Below are 12,500 nucleotides of genomic sequence, written 5' to 3' on the forward strand. Positions count from 1 at the left end.
AGAGAAAGAGAGAACAGACAGGCATCCTAAAGATTTTGATGTGCCAGTTCCTGACTCACCCTGAGCAACACTGGTTTCAAGCTTTTATTAAATTTTCTGAAAAATAAAACAACCATGTGGTCGTAGTCAGCAGGATTTGAACCTGCACGGGGAGACCCCAATGGCTTTCTAGTCCATCGCCTTAACCACTCGGCCACGACTACCTCTCATGCAATGTGATGTTTTCACAAAAATTTTCTCTATGGGTTGAGCTACTTCATTTCAGGATGTGAGGATGACTGAAGTAATATTGTATCAGAGATGATTTCCATGGGAAGTTAATCCTGACCACAGTGACCTGCGTTAATGATTTTTAAAATATAACTTGGAGAATGCTTTATACTTGGTACAGTTTTGGGTTTGTAAAATGTCAGTACTGACATCTAAGTTTATCAAAAGCATCATCCTTCGAGCCAGAATTGAACCAGCGACCTAAGGATTTCTGTACCAATCACCTCTACAGTCCTCCGCTCTACCAGCTGAGCTATCAAAGGATTCCATGATCGTACATCTGTGATATTACGTGCTATTAAAATGATTGAGTGTTAATTTTAAACATTATCAACTTTCCAAGCAAAATGAAAAATGATTTGACTACACAAAAGAGATTCAACTACTTATTCCTGTGCTGCTTTATCACACAAATTGTCTTGTTTAATCATTTGGAAAATATCACTAATAGTTTGACTTATATTTGTGCAATTACTATCAACTGGCTACAGAGCTAGTTTGGAAAGCACTTTCAATAGATTTTTTAGTGTAGCCAAACTTACATCAAGATTAGAGATGCTTGAGCCTATCAAACCTTCTACACTCTTTTAAATTTTGCTTGTTTTGTAAACTAATCAAGTGTTCCAGGAATGATGGGGATATTCCATTGTTTGTTCTGATTTGACAATTCATTGTGGACAATGAGCGGCCCTTTTGAGCTAGTGAAGATAATTGTGCTACATGAGAGTATGCACAGACAATTATTTTTCTTTTTTTGCATTAAAGCACAATTTTTAATAAAGGAGAGGTTAATGATATAATAATTAGCACTGAAAGTCATCTGACACGATTTGAAAGTAAAATGTTGTGCATTGAAAGTAACCAAAGCTCTTTTTACTTTGAGTGGACATCATTTTCTTTCAAATGAATTTGATATTTTGCTAAATGTACAAAACTTTCTTACAAATTTGACATTCAAAATGCATTTGTAATTAATAAATGCTACTTAGTATGGCTGCTGAGATTCCTGGGCTCAGTCTCAAGTAGAGGAGGAGAATGACGGATAGAGAAAGAGAGAACAGACAGGCATCCTAAAGATTTTGATGTGCCAGTTCCTGACTCACCCTGAGCAACACTGGTTTCAAGCTTTTATTAAATTTTCTGAAAAATAAAACAACCATGTGGTCGTAGTCAGCAGGATTTGAACCTGCACGGGGAGACCCCAATGGCTTTCTAGTCCATCGCCTTAACCACTCGGCCACGACTACCTCTCATGCAATGTGATGTTTTCACAAAAATTTTCTCTATGGGTTGAGCTACTTCATTTCAGGATGTGAGGATGACTGAAGTAATATTGTATCAGAGATGATTTCCATGGGAAGTTAATCCTGACCACAGTGACCTGCGTTAATGATTTTTAAAATATAACTTGGAGAATGCTTTATACTTGGTACAGTTTTGGGTTTGTAAAATGTCAGTACTGACATCTAAGTTTATCAAAAGCATCATCCTTCGAGCCAGAATTGAACCAGCGACCTAAGGATTTCTGTACCAATCACCTCTACAGTCCTCCGCTCTACCAGCTGAGCTATCAAAGGATTCCATGATCGTACATCTGTGATATTACGTGCTATTAAAATGATTGAGTGTTAATTTTAAACATTATCAACTTTCCAAGCAAAATGAAAAATGATTTGACTACACAAAAGAGATTCAACTACTTATTCCTGTGCTGCTTTATCACACAAATTGTCTTGTTTAATCATTTGGAAAATATCACTAATAGTTTGACTTATATTTGTGCAATTACTATCAACTGGCTACAGAGCTAGTTTGGAAAGCACTTTCAATAGATTTTTTAGTGTAGCCAAACTTACATCAAGATTAGAGATGCTTGAGCCTATCAAACCTTCTACACTCTTTTAAATTTTGCTTGTTTTGTAAACTAATCAAGTGTTCCAGGAATGATGGGGATATTCCATTGTTTGTTCTGATTTGACAATTCATTGTGGACAATGAGCGGCCCTTTTGAGCTAGTGAAGATAATTGTGCTACATGAGAGTATGCACAGACAATTATTTTTCTTTTTTTGCATTAAAGCACAATTTTTAATAAAGGAGAGGTTAATGATATAATAATTAGCACTGAAAGTCATCTGACACGATTTGAAAGTAAAATGTTGTGCATTGAAAGTAACCAAAGCTCTTTTTACTTTGAGTGGACATCATTTTCTTTCAAATGAATTTGATATTTTGCTAAATGTACAAAACTTTCTTACAAATTTGACATTCAAAATGCATTTGTAATTAATAAATGCTACTTAGTATGGCTGCTGAGATTCCTGGGCTCAGTCTCAAGTAGAGGAGGAGAATGACGGATAGAGAAAGAGAGAACAGACAGGCATCCTAAAGATTTTGATGTGCCAGTTCCTGACTCACCCTGAGCAACACTGGTTTCAAGCTTTTATTAAATTTTCTGAAAAATAAAACAACCATGTGGTCGTAGTCAGCAGGATTTGAACCTGCACGGGGAGACCCCAATGGCTTTCTAGTCCATCGCCTTAACCACTCGGCCACGACTACCTCTCATGCAATGTGATGTTTTCACAAAAATTTTCTCTATGGGTTGAGCTACTTCATTTCAGGATGTGAGGATGACTGAAGTAATATTGTATCAGAGATGATTTCCATGGGAAGTTAATCCTGACCACAGTGACCTGCGTTAATGATTTTTAAAATATAACTTGGAGAATGCTTTATACTTGGTACAGTTTTGGGTTTGTAAAATGTCAGTACTGACATCTAAGTTTATCAAAAGCATCATCCTTCGAGCCAGAATTGAACCAGCGACCTAAGGATTTCTGTACCAATCACCTCTACAGTCCTCCGCTCTACCAGCTGAGCTATCAAAGGATTCCATGATCGTACATCTGTGATATTACGTGCTATTAAAATGATTGAGTGTTAATTTTAAACATTATCAACTTTCCAAGCAAAATGAAAAATGATTTGACTACACAAAAGAGATTCAACTACTTATTCCTGTGCTGCTTTATCACACAAATTGTCTTGTTTAATCATTTGGAAAATATCACTAATAGTTTGACTTATATTTGTGCAATTACTATCAACTGGCTACAGAGCTAGTTTGGAAAGCACTTTCAATAGATTTTTTAGTGTAGCCAAACTTACATCAAGATTAGAGATGCTTGAGCCTATCAAACCTTCTACACTCTTTTAAATTTTGCTTGTTTTGTAAACTAATCAAGTGTTCCAGGAATGATGGGGATATTCCATTGTTTGTTCTGATTTGACAATTCATTGTGGACAATGAGCGGCCCTTTTGAGCTAGTGAAGATAATTGTGCTACATGAGAGTATGCACAGACAATTATTTTTCTTTTTTTGCATTAAAGCACAATTTTTAATAAAGGAGAGGTTAATGATATAATAATTAGCACTGAAAGTCATCTGACACGATTTGAAAGTAAAATGTTGTGCATTGAAAGTAACCAAAGCTCTTTTTACTTTGAGTGGACATCATTTTCTTTCAAATGAATTTGATATTTTGCTAAATGTACAAAACTTTCTTACAAATTTGACATTCAAAATGCATTTGTAATTAATAAATGCTACTTAGTATGGCTGCTGAGATTCCTGGGCTCAGTCTCAAGTAGAGGAGGAGAATGACGGATAGAGAAAGAGAGAACAGACAGGCATCCTAAAGATTTTGATGTGCCAGTTCCTGACTCACCCTGAGCAACACTGGTTTCAAGCTTTTATTAAATTTTCTGAAAAATAAAACAACCATGTGGTCGTAGTCAGCAGGATTTGAACCTGCACGGGGAGACCCCAATGGCTTTCTAGTCCATCGCCTTAACCACTCGGCCACGACTACCTCTCATGCAATGTGATGTTTTCACAAAAATTTTCTCTATGGGTTGAGCTACTTCATTTCAGGATGTGAGGATGACTGAAGTAATATTGTATCAGAGATGATTTCCATGGGAAGTTAATCCTGACCACAGTGACCTGCGTTAATGATTTTTAAAATATAACTTGGAGAATGCTTTATACTTGGTACAGTTTTGGGTTTGTAAAATGTCAGTACTGACATCTAAGTTTATCAAAAGCATCATCCTTCGAGCCAGAATTGAACCAGCGACCTAAGGATTTCTGTACCAATCACCTCTACAGTCCTCCGCTCTACCAGCTGAGCTATCAAAGGATTCCATGATCGTACATCTGTGATATTACGTGCTATTAAAATGATTGAGTGTTAATTTTAAACATTATCAACTTTCCAAGCAAAATGAAAAATGATTTGACTACACAAAAGAGATTCAACTACTTATTCCTGTGCTGCTTTATCACACAAATTGTCTTGTTTAATCATTTGGAAAATATCACTAATAGTTTGACTTATATTTGTGCAATTACTATCAACTGGCTACAGAGCTAGTTTGGAAAGCACTTTCAATAGATTTTTTAGTGTAGCCAAACTTACATCAAGATTAGAGATGCTTGAGCCTATCAAACCTTCTACACTCTTTTAAATTTTGCTTGTTTTGTAAACTAATCAAGTGTTCCAGGAATGATGGGGATATTCCATTGTTTGTTCTGATTTGACAATTCATTTTGGACAATGAGCGGCCCTTTTGAGCTAGTGAAGATAATTGTGCTACATGAGAGTATGCACAGACAATTATTTTTCTTTTTTTGCATTAAAGCACAATTTTTAATAAAGGAGAGGTTAATGATATAATAATTAGCACTGAAAGTCATCTGACACGATTTGAAAGTAAAATGTTGTGCATTGAAAGTAACCAAAGCTCTTTTTACTTTGAGTGGACATCATTTTCTTTCAAATGAATTTGATATTTTGCTAAATGTACAAAACTTTCTTACAAATTTGACATTCAAAATGCATTTGTAATTAATAAATGCTACTTAGTATGGCTGCTGAGATTCCTGGGCTCAGTCTCAAGTAGAGGAGGAGAATGACGGATAGAGAAAGAGAGAACAGACAGGCATCCTAAAGATTTTGATGTGCCAGTTCCTGACTCACCCTGAGCAACACTGGTTTCAAGCTTTTAGTAAATTTTCTGAAAAATAAAACAACCATGTGGTCGTAGTCGGCAGGATTTGAACCTGCGCGGTGAGACCCCAATGTAATTCTAGTCCATCGCCTTAACCACTCGGCCACGACTACCTCTCATGCAATGTGATGTTTTCACAAAAATTTTCTCTATGGGTTGAGCTACTTCATTTCAGGATGTGAGGATGACTGAAGTAATATTGTATCAGAGATGATTTCCATGGGAAGTTAATCCTGACCACAGTGACCTGCGTTAATGATTTTTAAAATATAACTTGGAGAATGCTTTATACTTGGTACAGTTTTGGGTTTGTAAAATGTCAGTACTGACATCTAAGTTTATCAAAAGCATCATCCTTCGAGCCGGAATTGAACCAGCGACCTAAGGATTTCTGTACCAATCACCTCTACAGTCCTCCGCTCTACCAGCTGAGCTATCGAAGGATTCCATGATCATACATCTGTGATATTACGTGCTATTAAAATGATTGAGTGTTAATTTTAAACATTATCAACTTTCCAAGCAAAATGAAAAATGATTTGACTACACAAAAGAGATTCAACTACTTATTCCTGTGCTGCTTTATCACACAAATTGTCTTGTTTAATCATTTGGAAAATATCACTAATAGTTTGACTTATATTTGTGCAATTACTATCAACTGGCTACAGAGCTAGTTTGGAAAGCACTTTCAATAGATTTTTTAGTGTAGCCAAACTTACATCAAGATTAGAGATGCTTGAGCCTATCAAACCTTCTACACTCTTTTAAATTTTGCTTGTTTTGTAAACTAATCAAGTGTTCCAGGAATGATGGGGATATTCCATTGTTTGTTCTGATTTGACAATTCATTTTGGACAATGAGCGGCCCTTTTGAGCTAGTGAAGATAATTGTGCTACATGAGAGTATGCACAGACAATTATTTTTCTTTTTTTGCATTAAAGCACAATTTTTAATAAAGGAGAGGTTAATGATATAATAATTAGCACTGAAAGTCATCTGACACGATTTGAAAGTAAAATGTTGTGCATTGAAAGTAACCAAAGCTCTTTTTACTTTGAGTGGACATCATTTTCTTTCAAATGAATTTGATATTTTGCTAAATGTACAAAACTTTCTTACAAATTTGACATTCAAAATGCATTTGTAATTAATAAATGCTACTTAGTATGGCTGCTGAGATTCCTGGGCTCAGTCTCAAGTAGAGGAGGAGAATGACGGATAGAGAAAGAGAGAACAGACAGGCATCCTAAAGATTTTGATGTGCCAGTTCCTGACTCACCCTGAGCAACACTGGTTTCAAGCTTTTAGTAAATTTTCTGAAAAATAAAACAACCATGTGGTCGTAGTCGGCAGAATTTGAACCTGCGCGGGGAGACCCCAATGTAATTCTAGTCCATCGCCTTAACCACTCGGCCACGACTACCTCTCATGCAATGTGATGTTTTCACAAAAATTTTCTCTATGGGTTGAGCTACTTCATTTCAGGATGTGAGGATGACTGAAGTATTATTGTATCAGAGATGATTTCCATGGGAAGTTAATCCTGACCACAGTGACCTGCGTTAATGATTTTTAAAATATAACTTGGAGAATGCTTTATACTTGGTACAGTTTTGGGTTTGTAAAATGTCAGTACTGACATCTAAGTTTATCAAAAGCATCATCCTTCGAGCCGGCATTGAACCAGCGACCTAAGGATTTCTGTACCAATCACCTCTACAGTCCTCTGCTCTACCAGCTGAGCTATCGAAGGATTCCATGATTGTACATCTGTGATATTACGTGCTATTAAAATGACTGAGTGTTAATTTTAAACATTATCAACTTTCCAAGCAAAATGAAAAATGATTTGACTACACAAAAGAGATTCAACTACTTATTCCTGTGCTGCTTTATCACACAAATTGTCATGTTTAATCATTTGGAAAATATCACTAACAGTTTGACTTATATTTGTGCAATTACTATCAACTGGCTACAGAGCTAGTTTGGAAAGCACTTTCAATAGATTTTTTAGTGTAGCCAAACTTACATCAATATTAGAGATGCTTGAGCCTATCAAACCTTCTACACTCTTTTAAATTTTGCTTGTTTTGTAAACTAATCAAGTGTTCCAGGAATGATGGGGATATTCCATTGTTTGTTCTGATTTGACAATTCATTTTGGACAATGAGCGGCCCTTTTGAGCTAGTGAAGATAATTGTGCTACATGAGAGTATGCACAGACAATTATTTTTCTTTTTTTGCATTAAAGCACAATTTTTAATAAAGGAGAGGTTAATGATATAATAATTAGCACTGAAAGTCATCTGACATGATTTGAAAGTAAAATGTTGTGCATTGAAAGTAACCAAAGCTCTTTTTACTTTAAGTGGACATCATTTTCTTTCAAATGAATTTGATATTTTGCTAAATGTACAAAACTTTCTTACAAATTTGACATTCAAAATGCATTTGTAATTAATAAATGCTACTTAGTATGGCTGCTGAGATTCCTGGGCTCAGTCTCAAGTAGAGGAGGAGAATGACGGATAGAGAAAGAGAGAACAGACAGGCATCCTAAAGATTTTGATGTGCCAGTTCCTGACTCACCCTGAGCAACACTGGTTTCAAGCTTTTAGTAAATTTTCTGAAAAATAAAACAACCTTGTGGTCGTAGTCGGCAGGATTTGAACCTGCGCGGGGAGACCCCAATGTAATTCTAGTCCATCGCCTTAACCACTCGGCCACGACAACCTCTCATGCAATGTGATGTTTTCACAAAAATTTTCTCTATGGGTTGAGCTACTTCATTTCAGGATGTGAGGATGACTGAAGTAATATTGTATCAGAGATGATTTCCATGGGAAGTTAATCCTGACCACAGTGACCTGCGTTAATGATTTTTAAAATATAACTTGGAGAATGCTTTATACTTGGTACAGTTTTGGGTTTGTAAAATGTCAGTACTGACATCTAAGTTTATCAAAAGCATCATCCTTCGAGCCGGAATTGAACCAGCGACCTAAGGATTTCTGTACCAATCACCTCTACAGTCCTCCACTCTACCAGCTGAGCTATCAAAGGATTCCATGATCATACATCTGTGATATTACGTGCTATTAAAATGATTGAGTGTTAATTTTAAACATTATCAACTTTCCAAGCAAAATGAAAAATGATTTGACTACACAAAAGAGATTCAACTACTTATTCCTGTGCTGCTTAATCACACAAATTGTCATGTTTAATCATTTGGAAAATATCACTAATAGTTTGACTTATATTTGTGCAATTACTATCAACTGGCTACAGAGCTAGTTTGGAAAGCACTTTCAATAGATTTTTTAGTGTAGCCAAACTTACATCAAGATTAGAGATGCTTGAGCCTATCAAACCTTCTACACTCTTTTAAATTTTGCTTGTTTTGTAAACTAATCAAGTGTTCCAGGAATGATGGGGATATTCCATTGTTTGTTCTGATTTGACAATTCATTTTGGACAATGAGCGGCCCTTTTGAGCTAGTGAAGATAATTGTGCTACATGAGAGTATGCACAGACAATTATTTTTCTTTTTTTGCATTAAAGCACAATTTTTAATAAAGGAGAGGTTAATGATATAATAATTAGCACTGAAAGTCATCTGACACGATTTGAAAGTAAAATGTTGTGCATTGAAAGTAACCAAAGCTCTTTTTACTTTGAGTGGACATCATTTTCTTTCAAATGAATTTGATATTTTGCTAAATGTACAAAACTTTCTTACAAATTTGACATTCAAAATGCATTTGTAATTAATAAATGCTACTTAGTATGGCTGCTGAGATTCCTGGGCTCAGTCTCAAGTAGAGGAGGAGAATGACGGATAGAGAAAGAGAGAACAGACAGGCATCCTAAAGATTTTGATGTGCCAGTTCCTGACTCACCCTGAGCAACACTGGTTTCAAGCTTTTAGTAAATTTTCTGAAAAATAAAACAACCATGTGGTCGTAGTCGGCAGGATTTGAACCTGCGCGGGGAGACCCCAATGGATTTCTAGTCCATCACCTTAACCACTCGGCCACGACTACCTCTCATGCAATGTGATGTTTTCACAAAAATTTTCTCTATGGGTTGAGCTACTTCATTTCAGGATGTGAGGATGACTGAAGTAATATTGTATCAGAGATGATTTCCATGGGAAGTTAATCCTGACCACAGTGACCTGCGTTAATGATTTTTAAAATATAACTTGGAGAATGCTTTATACTTGGTACAGTTTTGGGTTTGAAAAATGTCAGTACTGACATCTAAGTTTATCAAAAGCATCATCCTTCGAGCCGGAATTGAACCAGCGACCTAAGGATTTCTGTACCAATCACCTCTACAGTCCTCTGCTCTACCAGCTGAGCTATCGAAGGATTCCATGATTGTACATCTGTGATATTACGTGCTATTAAAATGACTGAGTGTTAATTTTAAACATTATCAACTTTCCAAGCAAAATGAAAAATGATTTGACTACACAAAAGAGATTCAACTACTTATTCCTGTGTTGCTTTATCACACAAATTGTCATGTTTAATCATTTGGAAAATATCACTAATAGTTTGACTTATATTTGTGCAATTACTATCAACTGGCTACAGAGCTAGTTTGGAAAGCACTTTCAATAGATTTTTTAGTGTAGCCAAACTTACATCAATATTAGAGATGCTTGAGCCTATCAAACCTTCTACACTCTTTTAAATTTTGCTTGTTTTGTAAACTAATCAAGTGTTCCAGGAATGATGGGGATATTCCATTGTTTGTTCTGATTTGACAATTCATTTTGGACAATGAGCGGCCCTTTTGAGCTAGTGAAGATAATTGTGCTACATGAGAGTATGCACAGACAATTATTTTTCTTTTTTTGCATTAAAGCACAATTTTTAATAAAGGAGAGGTTAATGATATAATAATTAGCACTGAAAGTCATCTGACACGATTTGAAAGTAAAATGTTGTGCATTGAAAGTAACCAAAGCTCTTTTTACTTTGAGTGGACATCATTTTCTTTCAAATGAATTTGATATTTTGCTAAATGTACAAAACTTTCTTACAAATTTGACATTCAAAATGCATTTGTAATTAATAAATGCTACTTAGTATGGCTGCTGAGATTCCTGGGCTCAGTCTCAAGTAGAGGAGGAGAATGACGGATAGAGAAAGAGAGAACAGACAGGCATCCTAAAGATTTTGATGTGCTAGTTCCTGACTCACCCTGAGCAACACTGGTTTCAAGCTTTTAGTAAATTTTCTGAAAAATAAAACAACCTTGTGGTCGTAGTCGGCAGGATTTGAACCTGCGCGGGGAGACCCCAATGTAATTCTAGTCCATCGCCTTAACCACTCGGCCACGACTACCTCTCATGCAATGTGATGTTTTCACAAAAATTTTCTCTATGGGTTGAGCTACTTCATTTCAGGATGTGAGGATGACTGAAGTAATATTGTATCAGAGATGATTTCCATGGGAAGTTAATCCTGACCACAGTGACCTGCGTTAATGATTTTTAAAATATAACTTGGAGAATGCTTTATACTTGGTACAGTTTTGGGTTTGTAAAATGTCAGTACTGACATCTAAGTTTATCAAAAGCATCATCCTTCGAGCCGAAATTGAACCAGCGACCTAAGGATTTCTGTACCAATCACCTCTACAGTCCTCCACTCTACCAGCTGAGCTATCAAAGGATTCCATGATCGTACATCTGTGATATTACGTGCTATTAAAATGATTGAGTGTTAATTTTAAACATTATCAACTTTCCAAGCAAAATGAAAAATGATTTAACTACACAAAAGAGATTCAACTACTTATTCCTGTGCTGCTTTATCACACAAATTGTCATGTTTAATCATTTGGAAAATATCACTAATAGTTTGACTTATATTTGTGCAATTACTATCAACTGGCTACAGAGCTAGTTTGGAAAGCACTTTCAATAGATTTTTTAGTGTAGCCAAACTTACATCAAGATTAGAGATGCTTGAGCCTATCAAACCTTCTACACTCTTTTAAATTTTGCTTGTTTTGTAAACTAATCAAGTGTTCCAGGAATGATGGGGATATTCCATTGTTTGTTCTGATTTGACAATTCATTTTGGACAATGAGCGGCCCTTTTGAGCTAGTGAAGATAATTGTGCTACATGAGAGTATGCACAGACAATTATTTTTCTTTTTTTGCATTAAAGCACAATTTTTAATAAAGGAGAGGTTAATGATATAATAATTAGCACTGAAAGTCATCTGACACGATTTGAAAGTAAAATGTTGTGCATTGAAAGTAACCAAAGCTCTTTTTACTTTGAGTGGACATCATTTTCTTTCAAATGAATTTGATATTTTGCTAAATGTACAAAACTTTCTTACAAATTTGACATTCAAAATGCATTTGTAATTAATAAATGCTACTTAGTATGGCTGCTGAGATTCCTGGGCTCAGTCTCAAGTAGAGGAGGAGAATGACGGATAGAGAAAGAGAGAACAGACAGGCATCCTAAAGATTTTGATGTGCCAGTTCCTGACTCACCCTGAGCAACACTGGTTTCAAGCTTTTAGTAAATTTTCTGAAAAATAAAACAACCATGTGGTCGTAGTCGGCAGGATTTGAACCTGCGCGGGGAGACCCCAATGGATTTCTAGTCCATCACCTTAACCACTCGGCCACGACTACCTCTCATGCAATGTGATGTTTTCACAAAAATTTTCTCTATGGGTTGAGCTACTTCATTTCAGGATGTGAGGATGACTGAAGTAATATTGTATCAGAGATGATTTCCATGGGAAGTTAATCCTGACCACAGTGACCTGCGTTAATGATTTTTAAAATATAACTTGGAGAATGCTTTATACTTGGTACAGTTTTGGGTTTGAAAAATGTCAGTACTGACATCTAAGTTTATCAAAAGCATCATCCTTCGAGCCGGAATTGAACCAGCGACCTAAGGATTTCTGTACCAATCACCTCTACAGTCCTCTGCTCTACCAGCTGAGCTATCGAAGGATTCCATGATTGTACATCTGTGATATTACGTGCTATTAAAATGACTGAGTGTTAATTTTAAACATTATCAACTTTCCAAGCAAAATGAAAAATGATTTGACTACACAAAAGAGATTCAACTACTTATTCCTGTGTTGCTTT

General features: G+C 35.8%; 20 non-coding genes across 20 annotated transcripts; all 20 read right to left on the reverse strand.

The window, feature by feature from the left end:
* Nucleotides 1-121: 121 nt before the first annotated feature.
* Nucleotides 122-203, reverse strand: TRNAS-AGA (transfer RNA serine (anticodon AGA)). The gene has a single exon. It is a non-coding gene; the product is annotated as a tRNA-Ser (tRNA).
* A 240-nt stretch (nucleotides 204-443) lies between these two features.
* TRNAY-GUA (transfer RNA tyrosine (anticodon GUA)) lies at nucleotides 444-533 on the reverse strand. Its single transcript is given in 2 exon segments — nucleotides 444-479; nucleotides 497-533. It is a non-coding gene; the product is annotated as a tRNA-Tyr (tRNA).
* Nucleotides 534-1,435: 902 nt separating this feature from the next.
* TRNAS-AGA (transfer RNA serine (anticodon AGA)) lies at nucleotides 1,436-1,517 on the reverse strand. Its single transcript has one exon. It is a non-coding gene; the product is annotated as a tRNA-Ser (tRNA).
* Nucleotides 1,518-1,757: 240 nt separating this feature from the next.
* Nucleotides 1,758-1,847, reverse strand: TRNAY-GUA (transfer RNA tyrosine (anticodon GUA)). Its single transcript is given in 2 exon segments — nucleotides 1,758-1,793; nucleotides 1,811-1,847. It is a non-coding gene; the product is annotated as a tRNA-Tyr (tRNA).
* Nucleotides 1,848-2,749: 902 nt separating this feature from the next.
* TRNAS-AGA (transfer RNA serine (anticodon AGA)) lies at nucleotides 2,750-2,831 on the reverse strand. The gene has a single exon. It is a non-coding gene; the product is annotated as a tRNA-Ser (tRNA).
* A 240-nt stretch (nucleotides 2,832-3,071) lies between these two features.
* On the reverse strand, nucleotides 3,072-3,161 carry TRNAY-GUA (transfer RNA tyrosine (anticodon GUA)). Its single transcript is given in 2 exon segments — nucleotides 3,072-3,107; nucleotides 3,125-3,161. It is a non-coding gene; the product is annotated as a tRNA-Tyr (tRNA).
* Nucleotides 3,162-4,063: 902 nt separating this feature from the next.
* TRNAS-AGA (transfer RNA serine (anticodon AGA)) lies at nucleotides 4,064-4,145 on the reverse strand. The gene has a single exon. It is a non-coding gene; the product is annotated as a tRNA-Ser (tRNA).
* Nucleotides 4,146-4,385: 240 nt separating this feature from the next.
* On the reverse strand, nucleotides 4,386-4,475 carry TRNAY-GUA (transfer RNA tyrosine (anticodon GUA)). Its single transcript is given in 2 exon segments — nucleotides 4,386-4,421; nucleotides 4,439-4,475. It is a non-coding gene; the product is annotated as a tRNA-Tyr (tRNA).
* A 902-nt stretch (nucleotides 4,476-5,377) lies between these two features.
* Nucleotides 5,378-5,459, reverse strand: TRNAS-AGA (transfer RNA serine (anticodon AGA)). The gene has a single exon. It is a non-coding gene; the product is annotated as a tRNA-Ser (tRNA).
* A 240-nt stretch (nucleotides 5,460-5,699) lies between these two features.
* TRNAY-GUA (transfer RNA tyrosine (anticodon GUA)) lies at nucleotides 5,700-5,789 on the reverse strand. The gene is given in 2 exon segments: nucleotides 5,700-5,735; nucleotides 5,753-5,789. It is a non-coding gene; the product is annotated as a tRNA-Tyr (tRNA).
* A 902-nt stretch (nucleotides 5,790-6,691) lies between these two features.
* TRNAS-AGA (transfer RNA serine (anticodon AGA)) lies at nucleotides 6,692-6,773 on the reverse strand. The gene has a single exon. It is a non-coding gene; the product is annotated as a tRNA-Ser (tRNA).
* A 240-nt stretch (nucleotides 6,774-7,013) lies between these two features.
* On the reverse strand, nucleotides 7,014-7,103 carry TRNAY-GUA (transfer RNA tyrosine (anticodon GUA)). Its single transcript is given in 2 exon segments — nucleotides 7,014-7,049; nucleotides 7,067-7,103. It is a non-coding gene; the product is annotated as a tRNA-Tyr (tRNA).
* A 902-nt stretch (nucleotides 7,104-8,005) lies between these two features.
* Nucleotides 8,006-8,087, reverse strand: TRNAS-AGA (transfer RNA serine (anticodon AGA)). Its single transcript has one exon. It is a non-coding gene; the product is annotated as a tRNA-Ser (tRNA).
* Nucleotides 8,088-8,327: 240 nt separating this feature from the next.
* On the reverse strand, nucleotides 8,328-8,417 carry TRNAY-GUA (transfer RNA tyrosine (anticodon GUA)). The gene is given in 2 exon segments: nucleotides 8,328-8,363; nucleotides 8,381-8,417. It is a non-coding gene; the product is annotated as a tRNA-Tyr (tRNA).
* Nucleotides 8,418-9,319: 902 nt separating this feature from the next.
* TRNAS-AGA (transfer RNA serine (anticodon AGA)) lies at nucleotides 9,320-9,401 on the reverse strand. The gene has a single exon. It is a non-coding gene; the product is annotated as a tRNA-Ser (tRNA).
* A 240-nt stretch (nucleotides 9,402-9,641) lies between these two features.
* Nucleotides 9,642-9,731, reverse strand: TRNAY-GUA (transfer RNA tyrosine (anticodon GUA)). Its single transcript is given in 2 exon segments — nucleotides 9,642-9,677; nucleotides 9,695-9,731. It is a non-coding gene; the product is annotated as a tRNA-Tyr (tRNA).
* A 902-nt stretch (nucleotides 9,732-10,633) lies between these two features.
* On the reverse strand, nucleotides 10,634-10,715 carry TRNAS-AGA (transfer RNA serine (anticodon AGA)). The gene has a single exon. It is a non-coding gene; the product is annotated as a tRNA-Ser (tRNA).
* Nucleotides 10,716-10,955: 240 nt separating this feature from the next.
* Nucleotides 10,956-11,045, reverse strand: TRNAY-GUA (transfer RNA tyrosine (anticodon GUA)). Its single transcript is given in 2 exon segments — nucleotides 10,956-10,991; nucleotides 11,009-11,045. It is a non-coding gene; the product is annotated as a tRNA-Tyr (tRNA).
* Nucleotides 11,046-11,947: 902 nt separating this feature from the next.
* On the reverse strand, nucleotides 11,948-12,029 carry TRNAS-AGA (transfer RNA serine (anticodon AGA)). The gene has a single exon. It is a non-coding gene; the product is annotated as a tRNA-Ser (tRNA).
* Nucleotides 12,030-12,269: 240 nt separating this feature from the next.
* Nucleotides 12,270-12,359, reverse strand: TRNAY-GUA (transfer RNA tyrosine (anticodon GUA)). Its single transcript is given in 2 exon segments — nucleotides 12,270-12,305; nucleotides 12,323-12,359. It is a non-coding gene; the product is annotated as a tRNA-Tyr (tRNA).
* Between the last annotated feature and the right edge of the window lie 141 nt (nucleotides 12,360-12,500).

This window comes from Pseudophryne corroboree, chromosome 4 (genome assembly GCF_028390025.1).
Source record: "Pseudophryne corroboree isolate aPseCor3 chromosome 4, aPseCor3.hap2, whole genome shotgun sequence".
Taxonomy (NCBI): Eukaryota; Metazoa; Chordata; class Amphibia; order Anura; family Myobatrachidae; genus Pseudophryne; species Pseudophryne corroboree.